Source organism: Heteronotia binoei, chromosome 15 (genome assembly GCF_032191835.1).
Source record: "Heteronotia binoei isolate CCM8104 ecotype False Entrance Well chromosome 15, APGP_CSIRO_Hbin_v1, whole genome shotgun sequence".
Lineage (NCBI taxonomy): Eukaryota > Metazoa > Chordata > Lepidosauria > Squamata > Gekkonidae > Heteronotia > Heteronotia binoei.
Window position 1 is genome coordinate 39,080,204 of NC_083237.1, and position 20,046 is coordinate 39,100,249.

General features: G+C 47.3%; 1 pseudogene; it reads right to left on the minus strand.

Annotated features, from left to right (window-relative positions):
• Nucleotides 1-2,435: 2,435 nt before the first annotated feature.
• On the minus strand, nucleotides 2,436-4,115 carry LOC132584171 (eukaryotic translation initiation factor 3 subunit E-like; annotated as a pseudogene).
• Between the last annotated feature and the right edge of the window lie 15,931 nt (nucleotides 4,116-20,046).

Sequence of the window (20,046 nt, forward strand, 5' to 3'; positions counted from 1 at the left end):
GGCTGTCAAGTCTGATCTATTCAAATTCTTTAGAATCTTCTAAAAGCAATTCATTTTTGTATATAGACACACAGATGTATGGACATTAGTAACAGAAATTCTTCTTCTTACATTTATGGCTTTTGACCGTTATGCTGCTATCTGCCACCTACTGCAGTACACAATCATCATGAAGAAAGAAGTGTGCATTGTGATAATAACTGAAGTATGGATTACTGGGATGGTTAATTCTGCAGTCCACATCGGACTTCTCTCACAGTTGTCTTTTTGCAGCTCCAATGTTATCAACCATTAGGCCCAGTTAAGTCTTCACTCTGAACAAAGACAAGATTACTTCTCTTCTTTATACAGTGGTTCCCCCAGATGTCAATCCATTCATATATTCTTTGAGAAACAAGGAAGTTAAAGGGGCATTCAAGAAACTTACTTTGAAAGGTAGGCTTCCTTGAGGATTTCAGGAAGATTTATTCAAATTAAAAATCCAGATTATATTTAACTGATTTTAGGCTTTCCAATTCCCAGGTCCCAGTGGTGGTTCTCCCTCTTTCCCAGGCTCCTTCCTGCCCCCAGTCAGCTGGCTACTAAGGGAAGCCATGCCCCCACAGCCACCATGTGACTTTCCACCTCTGAAGGCTTCAGTCTCCGATTGGAAATGCTTCCTCTTGGGATGGTTGCTCTGTGTGACTTTGAAGAAGTTGGCAACAACTCGTAAGTTAAAGATGCCAATCCCTCACTTCAGAGTCACCAGAGATGGGGGGGGGGGAGGGAAATGTCTGCTGGGCACTTCATTATTCCCTATGTGGAGATAGATTCTCATAGGGTATAACAAGAAATTGACCTGGAGGTATTGGGGCCTCTGGGGGGGGGGTGTTTTTTTGAGGTAGAGGCACCAAATTTTCAGTATAGCATCTAGTGCCTCTCCCCAAAATACCCCCCAAGTTTCAAAATGATTGGACCAGGAGGTCCAATTCTATGAGCCCTAAAAAAAGGTGCCCCTATTCTTCATTATTTTCTATGGAAGGAAGGCATTTAAAAAGATGTGCTGTCCTTTTAAATGTGATGGCCAGAACTCCCTTGGAGTTCAATTATGCTTGTCACACCCTTGCTCCTGGCTCTACCCCTAGTGTCTCCTGACTCCACCCCAAAGTCTTCTGGCTCCACTACCAAAGTCCCCAGATATTTCTTGAATTAGGCTTGACAACCCTAACTGATTTACAATGAAATCATAAGCATATCTAATCAGTCTCCTACTTAAATCTTTTAGGAAAATGTTCTTAGGATTACACTTTTGAATACTTTGCTGTATTGCTGAATGTGGATTATAATGCCGTGTTTCATTTGATAAACTTGTTCTGAGCCATTCAATTTCAGAATAGCACAGAATAGCACAGAAATGTCAGAATAGCACTGACAAGTTACAAAAGGTACCTCGGTATATGCTTTTCAAACAGAATCTCATAATATGCTTTTCATAATATGCTTTTCAAACAGAGTTCACATGTGTATCATCTATGATATATCTGAAGTAAAACAAAGCTTGTCACTGTGCACTATGAAGTCTAATTCAAAGTATGTTAAACACTTAGAAGCATTGATTCCTAAGGAAGTAAAGGACCTAATGATGGTCAATCTTTACTCATTAATAAATATGAATAGAATTTTTGAGATTGAATGAAATTGATGTGAAAGATGTGTACTATAATGTTTATGAAATTATGTATAAGATTGGCTTGTAATAAGTATTTATATAGAGAATACTGTATTTTAAGATGTTTGTAAAATATTAGAAATTAAAATTAAAGTATGTATTTCCCATTGTATTATTCAAGACTCTGCAAGCAAACACCTGTCTCCCTTGGTTAAAAAAACACAGAGAACAATATTAATGCACACTGAACATGATTGCCTTTTGGCTCTTTTGTCATAGATACTTTTATTGGAATTTAGTCAGTTTTTACATTCCTCATCCAATTCCCACCTTGTTACAGCTCCCCACCCCTCTTTTACTGGGCTGCAATGAACCTCTATATAGGATCAACAGATGTAACTGCAAAGGCTTATACTGAGATGATTCTTCAGATTTATATTACATTACCCTTACTGTTCATTGTGATGTCTTAAAGAACCATACTTCTGTTCACTAATTTCACCCTCACTGAGAACTCACAAGATCCAACATGGCCAGATATGTTAGTCCTGTATGGAGGTTCATTGCAGCCCAGGTGATCCTTTGGCACTCCAAGGCATTGAACTTAGACGTAAGACCACACCTTGCACCCTATTCCTCCTATGTTCTTTCTTTCTTTCTTTCTTTCTTTCTTTCTTTCTTTCTTTCTTTCTTTCTTTCTTTCTTTCTTTCTTTCTTTCTTTCTTTCTTTCTTTCTTTCTTTCTTTCTTTCTTTCTTTCTTTCTTTCTTTCTTTCTTTCTTCCAATTTTATTCAAATCATGTGCTGCAAAGTTCACATAATTACCACCCTTTTCAAAAGAGTTCATAATTGAAGTATGTCCTTATCAAATGGAAAGTTGTCTTTCTTCACCAGAAGCATTTCAGTAAAAGCCAGAGTGTTGAATAGCCCAGTTAGGTGCCTCAGACCTACTGCTCTGGTTCAATTTTTTCTCAATATTCATAGCCAGCATCTGACTCTGGAAAGACAAGCTTTTGGTCTTCTCAATCACTTGCTGGTAAGGCGACACTGCATTTTTCCCCATCACTATGTGACCCAGTTTTGAATCTATCTTGGCATCCAGCCTTGCATTCCGAATTAAATTCACAATCCATCGCTCAGCATCTTCTGGAGTCATGTTTAGCTTATCTGCCAACATATCGATGCCAATACACTGGTGGATGCGGCAGAAGGTCTCAAATATAAAGAGGTGAGCATTTTCAATGAAGACTTCAAGACAAGCCACTAAGAAAGAGTCATTCACAAGAACTGATTCACATTATCTTAACTTCTTCTGCACTCCATCGAAGTCAAAATTCACATATAAACATTCCACGAACTCAGTTATTAGATCCTTGTAAGTATAGGATTCCTGCTGAATAACCTTGACTAAGTCTTTCAGCACTTGTCTACGCTTAAGAATGTCTTTGTTTGTTATAACTGCTGTAGTCAGATACTGAAGAATATGTGGATACATTGTTTGAATTGCATTAAGGTACTGGAGCTGATAGAGAAAGAGGTCAATGGCGTTGTCTCTGCCTTTAGGATGGTTGAAGAAAACAAAGGGCATTTTCGCACTGACCTTAATCGGCAGCGATGCCCCTCCTCACCGCGCAGGATCTGCGCGGATTTCGCACCAATTGCCGCGGAGCACCCGGAAGAGCCGCAAAGTCCCGCGGCTTTTGCGGCGCAAATGGAAACCGCCAAAAACCAGTTTCCATTTGCGCCGCAAAAGCCGCTGGACTTTGTGGCTCTTCTGGGTGCTCCGCGGCAATTGGTGTGAAATCCACGCAGATCCTGCACGGTGAAGAGGGGCGTCGCTGCCGATTAAGGTCAGTGCGAAAACGCCCCAAAAGAGACTGCAGCAGAGAGCTGACTGAGTTATTATCAATCGTCTCTTTCAGTCTTGTGAGGTCCTCCATGGCAGCATCCCAGTTCTGCATCAGAATTTCAGATGCCAGTTTTCCCCAGAGAGAACTCAAAGCATTCCTGTCCGTGGATGGAACCAACACTCTGAAAAAGTAGAGGGATTCTGCTGCTCCAGGATAGTTGCCACATTCGTACTGGAATTTTGCATACCTATAAAGCATATCTAGATACTCCTGCCTAGTAGACCATCCCTAGTAGACTGCATCTGCCTGGTAGTTTCTGGGTCTTCAAACGTCTTGACAATTGGTTAAGTTTCTGCCTGAAGTTGTTTCAGCTGTGCAACAACTGTGGTTCTCTTTTCACCCAAAGCATGAGGAATATAATCAGAATAAAGGTTTTTGTAGACATCTATATAGCAAAATCCATCATATTGGTATTGCTAAGGAGATCCAGTTTTCCTTGAAGTAATTCCTTTTCATTGTATATCTCTTTGACAGAAAGGAACTCTAGGAGCGGGAAGACCAAATGGCAGTTTAAGAAGTGAGCGATGCGAGTCATCAAGTCATACTCTGCCATCTTGGATGCGAAGATTCCTCCTATGTTCTTTCCCTGATGCAGCTCACAATTTAGTGTTTCTGATGCTGCAGGTAACAGGGTGAGAAGGTACCTAGCTGGGAAAATTTCCCATTTACCATGGCCCTTCTAATCAACAATAGTATATTTTATTTTAGTAGCTTCTTTAATACTTGTTGCAAAAAAATGGAATAGCTCAATAATGGAAGAAAAGGTCTGCTCCAACAGTTAGAAAGTGGTTTATAAAAGCATGGGATATTCTTGTTTCAGATAAGTTGGCATCACGAATTCTTACATCTGATAATTCATCATATAAGTCAAATTTTGAAGAGAAATGGTTTCGTTTTTTTCAATATCTAACTTCCCAAAATGATCCATGTTGTAAAATGCCTAGGAGATACTTGAATTTTGTTTGCTATTGAGTATCTGATCGTTTGTCTGCATCGATATACTATGTATGTATTATTTTGTAGTCTTGCTCTATTTTGTTTTTGTTTTAGTTTTGCTCTGTGATTTTGAGTTTCACTTTTTATTTCATTTTATTTTTGTATTACTTTGAAATTTTAATAAACTGTTTAAAAATTTAAAAAAAGTTTTTATTAAGTTTAGGTATAAAGGGAAGGAGTAATGGGGGGGGGGCGGTACAGAAGCAAAAAATGAAGAGGGGAGGGTCAAGACAGAAAAACAAAACACAGAGAAAGGAAGCAAATACAGCAGTTACATTTCTACCTCAAAACATAATACCAAATTCTTCTATCTGCAAGTCTTGAATTTTAACCCAATATAACCATTAAATTATAAAATCTTATTTTTTCATTACATACTTTTTACTATTCTATTGCATATGATATAAATCTAAGCTAGAAGTGTTAGAAGTAAAATTGGTGAATGCTTAGTGTTGGGAGAAAACATAGACATTGTGGGAATTTCAGAAACTTGGTGGAATGCGGAGAATCAGTGGGACACGGTGATTCCTGGATATAAGTTATATCGGAAGGATAGGGAGGGAAGGGTTGGAGGTGGGGTGGCTCTGTATGTCAGAGAGGATATACAATCCAGTAAGACTGAGGTCAGAGAATTAGATTCCCTTTTAGAAATGCTTTGGGTTGAAATAGAGGGCCCAAAAGGAAATTTAACTATGGGAGTTTGTTATCGAACACCAAATCAAAAGAGAGAGGATGATTATAATATGATGGAAGGCTTAAAGATAGCGGCTAAACATAAAAACTGTGTCGTAATAGGTGATTTTAACTACCCGCAGATTGATTGCGTCAATATGTGTGCTGGTCGAGAGAAAGAGATTGAGTTTCTTGATGCTCTCAATGACTGTGCTATGGAGCAGATGGTCTCAGAACCTACCAGGGGTGGGGCGATCCTGGATTTGGTCCTAAGTAATGCCCAAGACTTGGTGAGAGATGTAAAAGTGATTGCGCCGCTTGGGAGCAGTGACCATAATGTTATTGATTTCACCGTTTGTATAAGTAGGGAGTTGCACAAAAAGACTGCCACAACCACGTTTAACTTTAAAAAAGGTAAATTCTCTGAGATGAGGAGGCATGTGAGGAGAAAACTGAAAGGAAAGGTAAATACGGTCAAAACCCTTGGGGAAACTTGGAGACTATTTAAAACTATAATCCTAGAAGCTCAGATAAAATACATACCACAAGTTAGGAAAGGCACAAACAGGCATAAGAAAAGGCCTGCATGGTTAACAAACAAAGTAATGGAAGCTGTAAAAGGTAAGAAGGACTCCTTTAAGCGGTGGAAAACCAGTCCAAGTGAGATTAGTAAAAGGGAACACAGGCTATGGCAAATCAAATGCAAGACTGTGATCAGGCAGGCAAAAAGGGACTATGAAGAAGAAGAAGAAGAAGAAGAAGATATTGGATTTATATCCCGCCCTCCACTCCGAAGAGTCTCAGAGCGGCTCACAATCTCCTTTACCTTCCTCCCCCACAACAGACACCCTGTGAGGTGGGTGGGGCTGGAGAGGGCTCTCACAGCAGCTGCCCTTTCAAGGACAACCTCTGCCAGAGCTATGGCTGACCCAAGGCCATGCCAGCAGGTGCAAGTGGAGGAGTGGGGAATCAAACCCGGTTCTCCCAGATAAGAGTCCACACTCTTAACCACTACACCAAACTGGAGCATATTACAAAAAACATAAAGACCAACAATAAAAATTTCTTCAAATACATTAGAAGTAGGAAACCAGCCAGGGAGGCAGTGGGGCCCTTGGATGACCATGGGGTCAAAGGATTACTGAAGGAGGATAGGGAAATGGCTGAGAAGCTGAAAGCATTTTTTGCCTCCGTCTTCACTGTGGAAGATGAGAACTTTTTGCCCGCCCCAGAACCACTAATTTTGGAAGGGGTGTTGAAAGACCTGATTCAGATTGAAGTGACAAAAGAGGAGGTCCTACAACTGATAGACAAATTAAAAACTAATAAGTCACCGGGTCCGGATAGCATACATCCGAGAGTTCTGAAAGAACTCAATGTTGAACTTGTGGATCTTCTGAAAAAAATCTGTAATCTTTCATTGAAAGCTGCCTCCGTTCCTGAGGACTGGAAGGTTGCAAATGTCACCCCCATCTTTAAAAAGGGTTCCAGAGGAGATCCGGGAAATTACAGGCCAGTCAGTCTGACTTCAATACCAGGAAAGTTGGTAGAAAGCATTATCAAGGACAGAATGAGTAGGCACATTGATGAACACGGGTTATTGAGGAAGACTCAGCTTGGGTTCTGTAAGGGAAGATCTTGCCTCACTAAGCTGTTACATTTCTTTGAGGGCGTGAACAAACATGTGGACAAAGGAGACCCGATAGATGTTGTTTACCTTGACTTCCAGAAAGCTTTTGATAAAGTTTTTCATCAAAGGATCCTTAGAAAGCTTGAGAGACATGGAGAAAAAGGACAGGTCCTCTTGTGGATCAAAAACTGTCTGAGTAATAGGAAGCAGAGAGTGAGTATAAATGGGCAGTCTTCGCAGTGGAGGACGGTAAGCAGTGGGGTGCCGCAGTGCTCGGTACTGGGTCCCATGCTCTTTAATTTGTTCATAAATGATTTAGAGTTGGGAGTGAGCAGTGAAGTGGCCAAGTTTGTGGATGACACTAAATTGTTCAGGGTGGTGAGAACCAGAGAGGATTGTGAGGAACTCCAAAGAGATCTGTTGAGGCTGGGTGAGTGGGCGTCAATGTGGCAGATGCAGTTCAGTGTGGCCAAGTGCAAAGTAATGCACATTGGGACCAAGAATCTCAGCTACAAATACAAATTGATGGGGTGTGAACTGGCAGAGACTGACCAAAAGAAAGATCTTGGGGTCGTGGTAGATAACTCACTGAAAATGTCAAGATAGTTTGCAATGAAAAAAGGCCAACACCATGCTGGGAATTATTAGGAAGGGAATTGAAAACAAATCAGCCAGTATCATAATGTCCCTGTATAAATCGATGGTGCGGTCTCATTTGGAGTACTGTGTGCAGTTCTGGTCGCTGCATCTCAGAAAGGATATTATAGCATTAGAGAAAGTCCAGAAAAGCGCAACTAGAATGATTAATGGGCTGGAACACGTTCCCTATGAATAAAGGTTGAAACGCTTGGGACTCTTTAGCTTGGAGAAACGTCGACTGCGGGGTGACATAATAGAGGTTTACAAGATAATGCATGGGATAGAGAAAGTAGAGAAAGAGGTACTTTTCTCCCTTTCTCACAATACAAGAACTCATGGGCATTCGATGAAATTGCTGAGCAGACAGGTTAAAATGGATAAAAGGAAGTACTTCTTGACCCAAAGGGTGATTAACATGTGGAATTCACTGCCACAGGAGGTGGTGGCGGCCACAAGCGTCCATCAGTGGCTATATATATATATATATATAAATTTTTGGCCACTGTGTGATAGAGTGTTGGACTGGATGGGCCATTGGCCTGATCCAACATGGCTTCTCTTATATTCTTATTCATCTTTGATACATACAAATGAGAAAAGCAAAGAAACCAATCACAAAACAGAACTCACTGGTTAATTTTAACAATATTAGGGATAAGAACTAACTAGTTACTTTAACAATATTGATAATAAACATAAGCAGAGAAGATGAATATAATTTCTTTATCCTTATGTCAAGTCTGCTGTATTTTGATCAAGTTATTTTCTGACTCTGGTTCTGAACTAAAGGAGTCTGGGTAGCTCACACTGAACACTGAATGCTGCTAGCTAACTCTCCTTCCCCCCCTCCTCGTAGTTATGCCTTTGTTGTGTAGCCTGCTTTGAAATGCTGATATGTGAACAAGATTGTGGAGCCTTCTCAGGCCGGGTGTCTGTGGGAGTGCAAAGCGCCAAGGCCTCAGCTTGGGAATGAGGGAGTAACATCCTAGTGCGAAAATATACTGCATAGAGTGCCACGCCCGTAGGAATCCTTTCATCTATACCTTAAATGCTTGGTGAATGTCCATGTACCCCAGTCCTTCAATCTCTATCATGGTCTTCAGTTCTGCTTTCAATAAACTAGCAACTTTGTTTCAACCAAAGACTCGTTATTGAATCCAGCCGACTTGACATTTTGAAGGACTCCCTATTTTGGAGTTCAACCTTTCCGGCAACTGAAAAGGCAATGTCCGACCAGCCTCCGGACAACGGAGAACTCCCAACATGAGCGGAGGGGGCCGAGACACCCTGGCACATTCACACTGCCAGAAGGACCGCGGCTTCCCCTCCCCAGTTTCAGCTGGTAGTTACTCCCTGGCAATACCAGCCGAGGACCTCGACCACGCTAATGGACCAGGCCCCGATCTGCCGGGAGGCGATCATGACCCGCCACACCAAGCGGGTGCAGCTGGCCTAAGCCGCGGCTACCAACCCGGGCGAGCCGGAGGAAGGAGCCGAGGCGACCGTGACACAAGCCCCGGGCAGCGGGAGCGAAGGCGCGGAGTTTGAAGAGGAGGACGGGGGGGGGCGAAACCCAAGGACCCGCACGACGAGGACTGCCAGATGTTCCGGTCAATGGTCCGCCGCGAGGTCGACGGGGCAGTGAAGGACCTCAAGGACCAACTTCAGACCCTAACCGCCCAGCTGGGGAGAGCGTTGGGGGTAACCGGGACCTGCCAGCAACAGCCGGTGCCAGCGGGGCCGCGAGGACGGCCGAGCCAACCTCCACCCGTCGCCCCGGCAGCCCCCCAAGCGCCAGCGGCGCCCCATGCACCGGTGGCGCCCCAAGCGCCGGCGGCCCCCACCCCGGTCAGACAGCGAGACCTGGGGGGGGGGGCGAGAGCTGGATGCAACTTTCGACGGGGATCCGGAGGAAGTGAACTATTTTGCAATCCAAGCGAATAGCTACATGTACTACTGGGGAGATATGTTCCCTGATGAGGTGAGCCGAGTGGACTATTTGGGGTCGAAGCTGCGGGGTCCGGCTAAGAAGTGGTATGTGAGCCTGTGTGAAACCAACAGCCCGCTCCTGCACTTCGTGAACACGTTCGTGCAAGCTCTACTGACCCAGTACGAGGACCCCCTGCAAGAGGCCAGAGCGCTTTCAGCGCTGCGGAACATGAAGCAGGGGGCCCGATCCATACGAGAATATGCGGCAGATTTCCAGGCGAACACCACCCGAGCCCGGAACTGGAACGAAGTGATGAAGATCGAGCACTTCACCAACGGGCTGAACCCCAGCATCCTGGATCGGGCTCTCACCCAAGCCCAACCAGACATGCTAGTGGGGTGGATCCAGCTCGCGGGAGAGGTGGAAACCAACCTGAAAAGAGTGGCCATGCTGCGCCAGGCACTGGCGGCGGGCAAGGGGGGACCCAAGACGACCCCGGGGAAGGTCGAGCCCCCTAAAGCCAAGAAACCGCCGGCGGTCGCTCCGGCGGGGCCCCGCCGTTGCTTCCGGTGCGGCGACCCAAGTCACCTCGCCTCCAACTGCCCTCAGCCTCCCTCTGGGACCGCCCCGGCGCCGGGGTCAATCAGGCAGAGCACCCCGGGCCCCAAGAAGGCCCCTGGCCACCCTAAGGATGCGGCGAAAAGCAGCGCGTTGATGGTGCAGGAGGAGCTGCAGGAACAAGAGGTCTGCCTGTCCGCAGAACTGGCCGACCTCGCGTGGGAAGAGGAGCCATTGGGAAATGACTCCGACCTGCTTTGAGCAGTGCCAACCAGCAGGTCGATCGGGAAAAGGCACCACTAATGGTAAAAACCACGGGAAGATTGTACTTTGTGATGGTAAAACTATTGAACCCAAAATTGAAAAGATTCCTGCAGATTCGAGCCCTCATAGACTCAGGGTGCAACCGGGAACTAATCTCCCCCAAGGTGGTGGAGGCCCTGGGACTAGAGCGCGCACAACTGCCCCACCCCATGTTGTTTGAGCAGATGGACGAGTCGGTGATGGGTGGGGGAACCGTGTACGCAGGAAACAGAGCCATGACCCTTGGGGATTGAGGGCCATTGGGACCTGTAGACTTTTGTCATTGCCCAAGCGTGCGGCTATCCCGTGGTGTTGGGAGTGGGGTGGCTGGAAAAGCATGAGCCCCTTATCCGCTGGAAGGCACAGACCATCAGATTCCCCGAACCAGATTGTAGCGGGCACCTATGGAACCCGGCATGGGGGCCGCGAGCGCCCGCCACCCGAGAGAGGGTGTGCGTCCTGGTAGAGGAGGTGCACCGGGTCCCGAGCGCCTATCGCGACCTGATGGAAGTTTTCAGCAAGCGGGAGGCCAATCAATTACCCCCCATCGGAACACAGACTGTGCTATAGAGCTAATCCCCGGGGAAAGTCTACCCCAGGCCAAACTCTACCAGATGGGGTGGGCTGAGAAAAAGGAACTGCGCAAATTCTTAGACTTGAACTTGAAGAGAGGTTTCATCAGACCCGCAACGGCCCCCCACGCGGCCCCAGTTTTGTTTAGAAAGAAGAAGGATAATACGCTTAGACTTTGCACCGACTTTCACGGGATAAACGCGATATCAATGTCCAATGCCTACCCCATCCCCCTCATCAAAGACTTATTGAACACGGTGGCGGGGAGGGGGAGGGAAATCTTCACAAAACTCGACTTGAGAGACGCGTACTTCCGAGTGCGCATCAAAGAGGGGGATGAGTGGAAGACGGCGTTCAACACCCCAATGGGACAATTTGAGTATTTAGTTATGCCGTTTGGGTTGCAGGGGGCGCCTGGGGTATTCATGAACTTTATAAATGATGTGTTGAGAAAATTTCTGTACAAGGGGGTGGTGGTGTACCTGGATGACATCATTATTTACTCGCAGGATGAGCAGTCCCATGTAAAATTGTTGAGGGAGGTGCTGACCACCCAACTAGAGCACCAGCTGTATGCCAAACTGTCTAAATGTGAATTTCACCGCACTGAATTGGACTACCTCGGATTCTGAGTGTCCAGGGATGGACTAGCCATGGACCCTGCGAAAGTCCAGGCGGTCTTAGAGTGGGCTCCCCCGAGGACACGTAGACAGCTCCAATCATTTCTCGGATTCTCCAATTTTTACAGAGGATTCATTGCGGGGTTCGCCCAGATCGCCCTACCCCTGACTGACCTCCTCAAGACAAAGGGGAAGGGGGAGGACGCGAAACGCCCCGGGGCCAGGCTAAACTGGACGCCCGCTTGCCAGGCGGCTTTCGACAGGCTCAAGCAACTGTTCACTAGCGAGCCAGTCCTGAGCCACCCGGATGAGCAAAAGGGCTTCGTGGTCCAATGCGACGCTTCCGACGTCGCCGTAGGAGCCATTCTCATGCAGAGGGATGGGGAGGGGAGGCTACGGCCCTGTGCCTACATCTCGCGGAAGTTCTCTGACGAGCAGAGAAATTGGTCAGTGTGGGACAAGGAGGCTTTCGCAGTCATGTTTGCACTAAAAACCTGGAGATCGTGGTTGGAGGGAGCTAAGGTGCCATTCGAGATCTGGACTGATCACAAAAATCTCGAAGCCGTCACCGGGAAGAGGAAATTAAGTGAAAAGCAAATCCGGTGGGCAGGATTTTTTCAAAGTTCGATTTCACCCTAAAACACATCCCAGGGACCCGGAATTTCTTAGCCGACGCCCTGTCCAGGCTCCCGCAACACGAGAGTCAGAGGGAAGAGGTGGTTGACTCGCTAATTTCCCCCACGCAAGTGGCGGCCATGGTCACCACCCGCTCACAGAAAAGGAGGGAGATAGACGGGCTCAGCTGCGAGCGCATCGCCTTGGAGACCGAGAGGGAGGGAGGTGGGCGGCACGAGGGGGTGCAGAAGGGAAAGGACGGGTTGTGGTACAAGGGGGAGAAACTCTACGTGCCGATCTCACTGAGAAGGGAAATCTTGCAACTGTGCCATTCGTCCAAGCTGGCCGGTCACTTTGGATATGTAAAAACCTTGCACTTAGTGAACCGACAGTTTTGGTGGCCGTCTCTACGAAAGGACGTGTCAGAATTTGTGACCGGTTGCCCAGTGTGCATAATGGCGAAGAAGAGGAGGGAAGCCCCCGGGTCTGTTGCTGCCACTAGAAACAGCCAAACGCCCCTGGTCCATTGTGTCCATGGATTTCATAGTAAAACTCCCTTCGTCGAGGGGGAAAACAGTCATTTTGGTGGTGGTGGACACGTTTTCAAAACAAGCTCATTTCATCCTCTGTGCCCAATTACCCACAGCCAAGAAACTGGCGACCCTATTTTTTGACCACGTGGCCAAACACCACTCAGTCCCCGACAAAGTCATTAGTGACCATGGGCCTCAGTTCGTTGCCACCTTCTGGCGGGAGTTCTGTAAATTGTTAGGGATGGGGCAGGGGTTGAGCTCAGCGTACCACCCCCAGACGGACGGACAGACAGAGAGAGTGAACGGTGTGCTGGAACAATATTTACGGTGCTTTGTGAGCCAATGGCAGTCCGACTGGGTAGACCTCCTCCCCTTTGCAGAGAATGCCTATAACAACAGCGCCCACAGCTCCACCAAGGCTTCCCCCTTTTCCACAGTGTTTGGGTACAAGGGAAAACCGATCCCGATGCTGCCGGGGGGGGAAGACCCGTGCACAGGTTCTGCCTTCGAGCAATGGTGGCAGGGACCCAGCCAATGCTGGCCGTCCATCCAAGAGAACTTAAAAGCAGCCAAAGAGGCTTACAAGAGGCAATACGACAAGTCTCATGTGCCAGTCTGGGAACTAAAGGTTGGGGACTCAGTGTTCCTATCAATGAAAAATCTACCCCTCACCCAGCCCTCTAGGAAACTATCTTTTAAATTCTTGGGGCCTTTCAAGATCAAGCGAGTAATTAACCCAGTGACTGTAGAATTGGACTTGCCGCCTGCCCTTGGTAAAATCCACCCTGTGTTTCATTGCAGCCTGCTCCGTCGAAGTCCGGAACCGTCCGGTTGGCACCCTCAAGAATCATCCCTCCCTGTCAACGGGGAGTGCTGGAGCCTCTCGGGCCCCGAGGTGCTGAACCATAAGCATGAACAACCCCTTGCTCAAGCCCGCGCTGTAGCAGGGGCTTAGGGGGGGGCAGTATGTCAAGTCTGCTGTATTTTGATCAAGTTATTTTCTGACTCTGGTTCTGAACTAAAGGAGTCTGGGTAGCTCACACTGAACACCGAATGCTGCTAGCTAACTCTCCTTCCCCCCCTCCTTGTAGTTATGCCTTTGTTGTGTAGCCTGCTTTGAAATGCTGATATGTGAACAAGATTGTGGAGCCTTCTCAGGCCGGGTGTCTGTGGGAGTGCAAAGCGCCAAGGCCTCGGTTTGGGAATGAGGGAGTAACATCCTAGTGCGAAAATATACTGCATAGAGTGCCCCGCCCGTAGGAATCCTTTGATCTATACCTTAAATGCTTGGTGAATGTCTATGTACCCCAGTCCTTCAATCTCTATCATGGTCTTCAGTTCTGCTTTCAATAAACTAGCAACTTTGTTTCAACCAAAGACTCGTTATTGAATCCAGCTGACTTGACACCTTAATACTAACTTAATTGCTTCCAGCAGAGAAGAAAGAGAAAGGAAAAAAAGATACACACCAAGAACACAGTACTTTATCTATTTCAATATAAACAGGTTCTAAAGCAAGAAAAAATCAGGAGCATATTTTTAAAATTTTCAAATACCTGTATTGTCTACCTTGTTATAAATGGACCCAAATTAATTGTTTGTCTACATTGAATGTTTAAGATTCATTAAAGATTTTTGGAGACTATATCTCCTATTTTCATATTACTCTAAGAACAAGTTTAATAAGCAATAACAGACGACTGGGCGTATAAGACGACCCCCCAACATTTCCACTCAAAATATAGAGTTTGTTATATACTCACCGTTTAAGACTACCCCCTCTTCCGCACACCTTCCACACACTTTCTCCTCTTTGTTCCTGCCTCATCTAGCGCTGGGTGGTAGAGCTTGCAGAGTAGTCTATCTCTAGACCGAATAAGCGTGGCCCTTTTAAGAGGGATGATTTCTCGCCCCCTGAGCTCCCACCCTTAGTCTTCACTGGAGAGGAAGAGTGGCAGAATATGGCAGCTGAGTAGGGAGAAAGCGTTTTGGGAGTTGTAGTAGTGCATAATATAAACACAGAAAGCAAGTCCCCACCTGAAGCAATCTTATAGTTAGAACGTCAATAGTACAGAAATAAATTAACAGAAGGCGGCGCATAGAGTCAGGAGCCTGGGGGTACTTCTGGAGCCTTCCTTAACAATGGAGGCCCAGATAGCAGCCACTGCCAAGTCCGCATTTTTCTATCTTAGGCGGGCAAGGCAGCTGGCTCCCTTCCTGGAGCGCGACGATCTAGCAACGGTGATCCATGCTACGGTCACCTCGAGGTTGGACTACTGCAATGCCCTCTACATGGGGCTGCCCCTGTGCCGAACCCGGAAATTGCAGCTGGTGCAGAATGCCGCCGCCCGGTTGTTATTAGGGCTCCCAAGGTGGGAGCACATTCAGCCGGGACTTCGGGCTCTGCACTGGCTGCCAATATCTTACCGAGTTCGATACAAGGTGCTGGTCATTACCTTTAAAGCCCTATATGGCCTAGGACCTGCCTATCTGAGGGACCGTCTCTTCCCACACGTTCCCCAGCGAGCACTAAGATCAGGAACCCAAAACCTCCTGGTTGTCCCCGGGCCAAAGGAAGCCCGCTTGAAAGTTACAAGAGACCGGGCCTTCTCCGTAATGGCTCCATCTTGGTGGAACCAGCTGCCGGAAGAGGTAAGGGCCCTGCGGGACCTTACTCAATTCCGCAGGGCCTGTAAGACATCCCTCTTCCGGCTGGCCCACAACTAATCGGCACTGAGCACTGAGTACTGAGTACTGAACATCGAAGACTGAACATCAAATACTGAACTTGTAACCTATGAGTGTAGCTGTAGGACCGCCGTCTGATTTTAATGTGTATGTATATAGCAATTGTTTAGATTTTTAACTGTAAATTATGAAATGTTAATTTTAATGTTTAATCTTAGATTTTATGTTAGTTTTATATGTTGTAAGCCGCCCAGAGCCACCTAGTGGGAAGGGCGGGATATAAATCTTAGATAAATAAAAAAAAATAAAAATAAAAATACAGAAACAACAGAAGAAGAGGAAGGAGAGTTTAACAAGGAGGAAAGTAAGTTCAAACACAGGCATATTCAGGTAAAATAAACTAAAGTCTCCTGGCCAGTGTGGTATAGTGGTTGCTGGACTAGAATCTGGAAGACTTGAGTTCAAATCCCCAATCTTTCAGGAATTTAATTTGGTGGTGTTGGGCCACTTTTTCTGTCTCTCCCTCTCTCATTGTTACCCAGCCGGGTCAGAGAAGGATGCCTGCACACGCACGCAAGAGCACCCACAGGCTCGCGCGCTTCAAAGACAGCCCCCCCCGCCCCCAACCCCAGAAAGCAGCATGTGCGGAGAGGAGCCACTGGTTTTCATGAGGCTTTTTCCCCTTTTTAAAAATGCCAGCTGGGAAGCCGCTCATCGCTTTAGATGCATCAGCTTCTCTCCCCACCAGCCAGCAGGCCAAAGGATGGAGGGAGTCAAGGTGCAAATAAAAAGAGGGGGGGGGGAGGAGCCATCGTTGCAATATTTTTTTAAAAGTAGAAATCCTCCCTGTCCTGGATAATATCTTTTTACTGCGTTTTCCCATCCTCCATCTCTGGGGCGAAATTGGAAGCTGGAGAAATGGGAGACCATCTGCAATAAGGGTGTTTACAGCCGAAGCGATACAGGGGAGGGAAATGTCAGAACTTGGATGAACTTCAAGCGAGTCCAATACTTGTTGCAAGTTAGGATCTTTATTGAAGAACAACAGTACTATAGAAACGAAATAACAGTAATGGCGAGTCTGGGCAGTTGGTTACATTTTATGCCCACAGCAAAGCATAATAAAACAATAAGTCACACGGGATCAAGCGAGTGTCTCTTCTTCCCAGCCTTCGTTATCAGCGAAGGAGGATGCCCCCCTATTGCGAAGGCCAAACGGCCCGGCTTCAAAGGGCACCTGTGGATATTGAGCAGAGACTCTCTGCCGCCTGTCTTACCCCCTAAATATTTTGCATAGCAAAGGGCCCTGGGTCAATGACCGCTGTCAGGCACTCTAAATTATAATATGGAGTCAGTTCAGTCAAGCAGAGCACATAAAGTTACAAGTTCTGACATACTGCCCCCCCTAAGCTCTTCGGCTTGGGCTTGTGTGGGTACAGTAGGTGAAACTTTCTGAGCAGTTGCGATGCAGATACATCACTAGCTTTCACCCACTCATCACAGCTAGGAGGAAAATATTTCCATCTTATCAGGTAGTACAGTGTTCCCCTTTGGACTTTAGAGTCCAGGATTTCTAGCACCTCATGGTGACTCTGACCCTTCACTATAGTCGGAGGCAGCTCCGGGGGACGAGGATGGAATTGCGTAGCTCCAGGATCCTTGCGAAGAAGGCTGCAATGAAAAACAGGGTGGATCTTACTCAAGGATTTGGGCAGCTCTAACTCCACAGTTACTTTGTTGATCACCTTTTTTATTTTGAAGGGCCCTAAGTATTTCAGTGCGAGTTTGCGACACCCCTGGGGTAGGGGCAAGTTCTTGGTGGACAAAAATACAGTTTCCCCTTCTTTCAAATCCCACTGAGGGGCGTGTTTTTTGTCAAAGTGTTTTTTGTACTCCTTTTTCGCCTCCTCCAGGTTTTCCTGTATCACTTTCCAACCGGCTTTTATCCCCTCCCACCATTGCTGGCACGAGGTGGGTTCGGTAGGTCCGGCGGGGAGGGGAAGGTTTGGGAAGGGCTTCCCCTTGTAACCATTCACTATCTGGAAGGGGGAGGTTTTGGTAGAGCTGTGGAAGCTGTTGTTGTAGCCGTACTCGGCTAATGGCAAGAGATCTACCCAATTTGTCTGTTGGTAGTTAATGTAACACCTTAAATACTGTTCCAGAAGCCCGTTCACTCTCTCAGTCTGTCCGTCTGTCTGTGGGTGGTAAGCAGAGCTAAGACCCTGTTCGATGCCAGCTAGCTTGCAAAACTCCCACCAGAAGTTGGCAACGAACTGCGGCCCGCGGTCACTAATGACCTTCTCAGGGAATGAGTGTAGGCGTACCACGTGATTAAAGAAAAGCTGGGCTAGTTTCTTGGCCGTGGGCAATTTTTTGCAAGGGATGAAGTGGGCCTGTTTTGAGAAGGTGTCCACTACCACCAGTATCACCGTTTTCCCTTGGGACGGGGGGAGTTCTACTATGAAGTCCATAGAGACCACGGCCCAGGGGCGGCTCGCGGTAGGGAGGGGGACTAAATGGCCGGGCGGCTTCCCCCCCCCTGCGCTTGGACATGATGCATGTAGGGCAGGCTAGCACAAATTCTGAGACGTCTCGTTTTAACTTTGGCCACCAGAATTGTCGAGTAATTAGGTGGAGGGTTTTTACATACCCGAAGTGCCCGGCCAAGCGACTAGAGTGACTTTGCTCTAGGACTTCTTTCCTCATGGATTTGGGCACGTAAATTTTCCCTTTGTGGAGCCATAGTCCACCCTCCCCTTGCTCCAACCCCTCGGGACGCTCTGTTCCTTCCAAATCCGCCTCTGAGGCCAGTCGTTCAGTGGGGAAGGAAGCGGGCGCATCGGTCTTTTTCCCGGAGCGGGTGGTGACCCCCCCTGCAACGGCTGAAGGAGGAACGAGAGAATCAATTACTTCCTCTCGCTGACTGTCATGTTGGGGCATCCGGGATAGAGCGTCGGCCAAAAAGTTTTTGGTTCCCGGGATGTGCTTCAGCACAAAGTCGAATTTGGCGAAGATTGTTGGTGGAAACTGGGGGTGGGGGGAGCACATCTCTGCCCGTGTGCAGCTACAGTCCCAGACAAACACACCCGGCCAGCAGATCTCTTGCCTCTCCCCCTCCCCGTACAAACAGAGAACGACAGACGGAGCCTGTAAGCAAATGCAAGTCTGGTTTGCCCACCAGCAAGAAAAGGGAGAAAGGCTCGAAGAGCATCCACGGCCCCTTTCTCCTGCTGGATGAAAACTGCCCCCTTATTCTCCCCCGAAGCGAGAGCTGCAAGGCAGCGAATCCCTAGGAACAGGAGACAGAAGGTCGCTAAATACCGTAATGTATAGGTGGTTGCTTTGGGTTTTCGTTTCAAGGCTGCAAAGACAGCAGCCAGAGAGCGAGCAACCGCAGAACTCAGAAAGAGCTTACTTCCAAGTAAGCATGCAAAGGATTGGGCTTGCACAGCACCTTTTCCCTCCACTCAGCAAAAGACAGCCTCTCGCCCCGTGATCCCGTCCCTTGTGCTTTGGATCTACTGTATTTCCCTGAAAATAAGACCTACCCAAAAAATAAGCCCATCACAAATGCATAGAAATCCTGCTAGGGCTTATTTTTTGGGTAGGTCTTATTTTCGGGGAAATACGGTATCCCAACTGAAGTGCACCCGGCGTACAAGACAACCCCCCCACTTGGAGGCATGTTTTTCTGGGCAAAAAAGTCGTCTTATACGCCGGCAAATACGGTATTTATTTTTACCTAGGGAAGAAATCATACACTCTCTATAACCCACTCTCTATTAAATTGCTCTATTTAGCTTTAAAAAAATATAGTATCCATAGATGTAAATAACAAACAGAAGCAAAGCCTCCAGATTTTTAAAGATCTCGCTTGCCAACAATAGTATATTTTAAAGACATAGGTATTTGCTCCTCCCAGATAACAGATACCTTTGGGAGGGTAGTGGTATTGGTCTGCAGTAGATTACCTAGTTTTGAGTCCAGTAGCCACTTAGAGGGAGGGTGGGGGGGTGGGCTGCCTCTGGGTGTCCTGCCCCCCCTGGGAAAGAGCTTGCACAATACATCACCTCTCCTTTCCCAGTGTAGTGAACGCTGCATGGTCACTGTCTGGCTATGCCTGGCAGATGGTCACTGCAATGGCCTCTCCTACATTACTGCATCCGTGGCAACATCTTAATGCTGGTCCCCCCATTTTCACAGAGTTTGCCACGTCATGGTGCGACCGAATGTCCGGCGGTATAACCGGATGGGCAGGCTGGGCTCACCAACCTCGCCAGCCAAGAGAAGGAAAACTCTAACATCATGCCCGGACAGACAGAGCTCGATAATGTAACATCTACCACCTGGAGGACTCGCTGCTGGCGTCCCGGCTTACTGGGCCATGGCAGATGACCCCCAGGTGAAAGGGTGGAGCCAGTACTGCACACACTGCGCTTCACCTAAAAATCCCTGTGCACAGGTCTGAAGGGTATCCACATCCACAACCCACAACATACCAAGTCCTACAGCGATGGCCAAGGGGTGAAACGGCAGGTGGAAGATGCCACTGGAAGCCGCAGTCCCGATCCTGCATGTAGGCGGTTCAGGGTATTGGTCGCCTGATGCTGACCCGGAGACGAAAGCATTTTTCGGCAGCACCCTGAACGACCAAGCAGCCATATTTAGGGACAGCACTGCTTGCTCCGTATGGAGAGGGGCCTAGAAAAGGTAGCCTAAATAAAGCTCATCT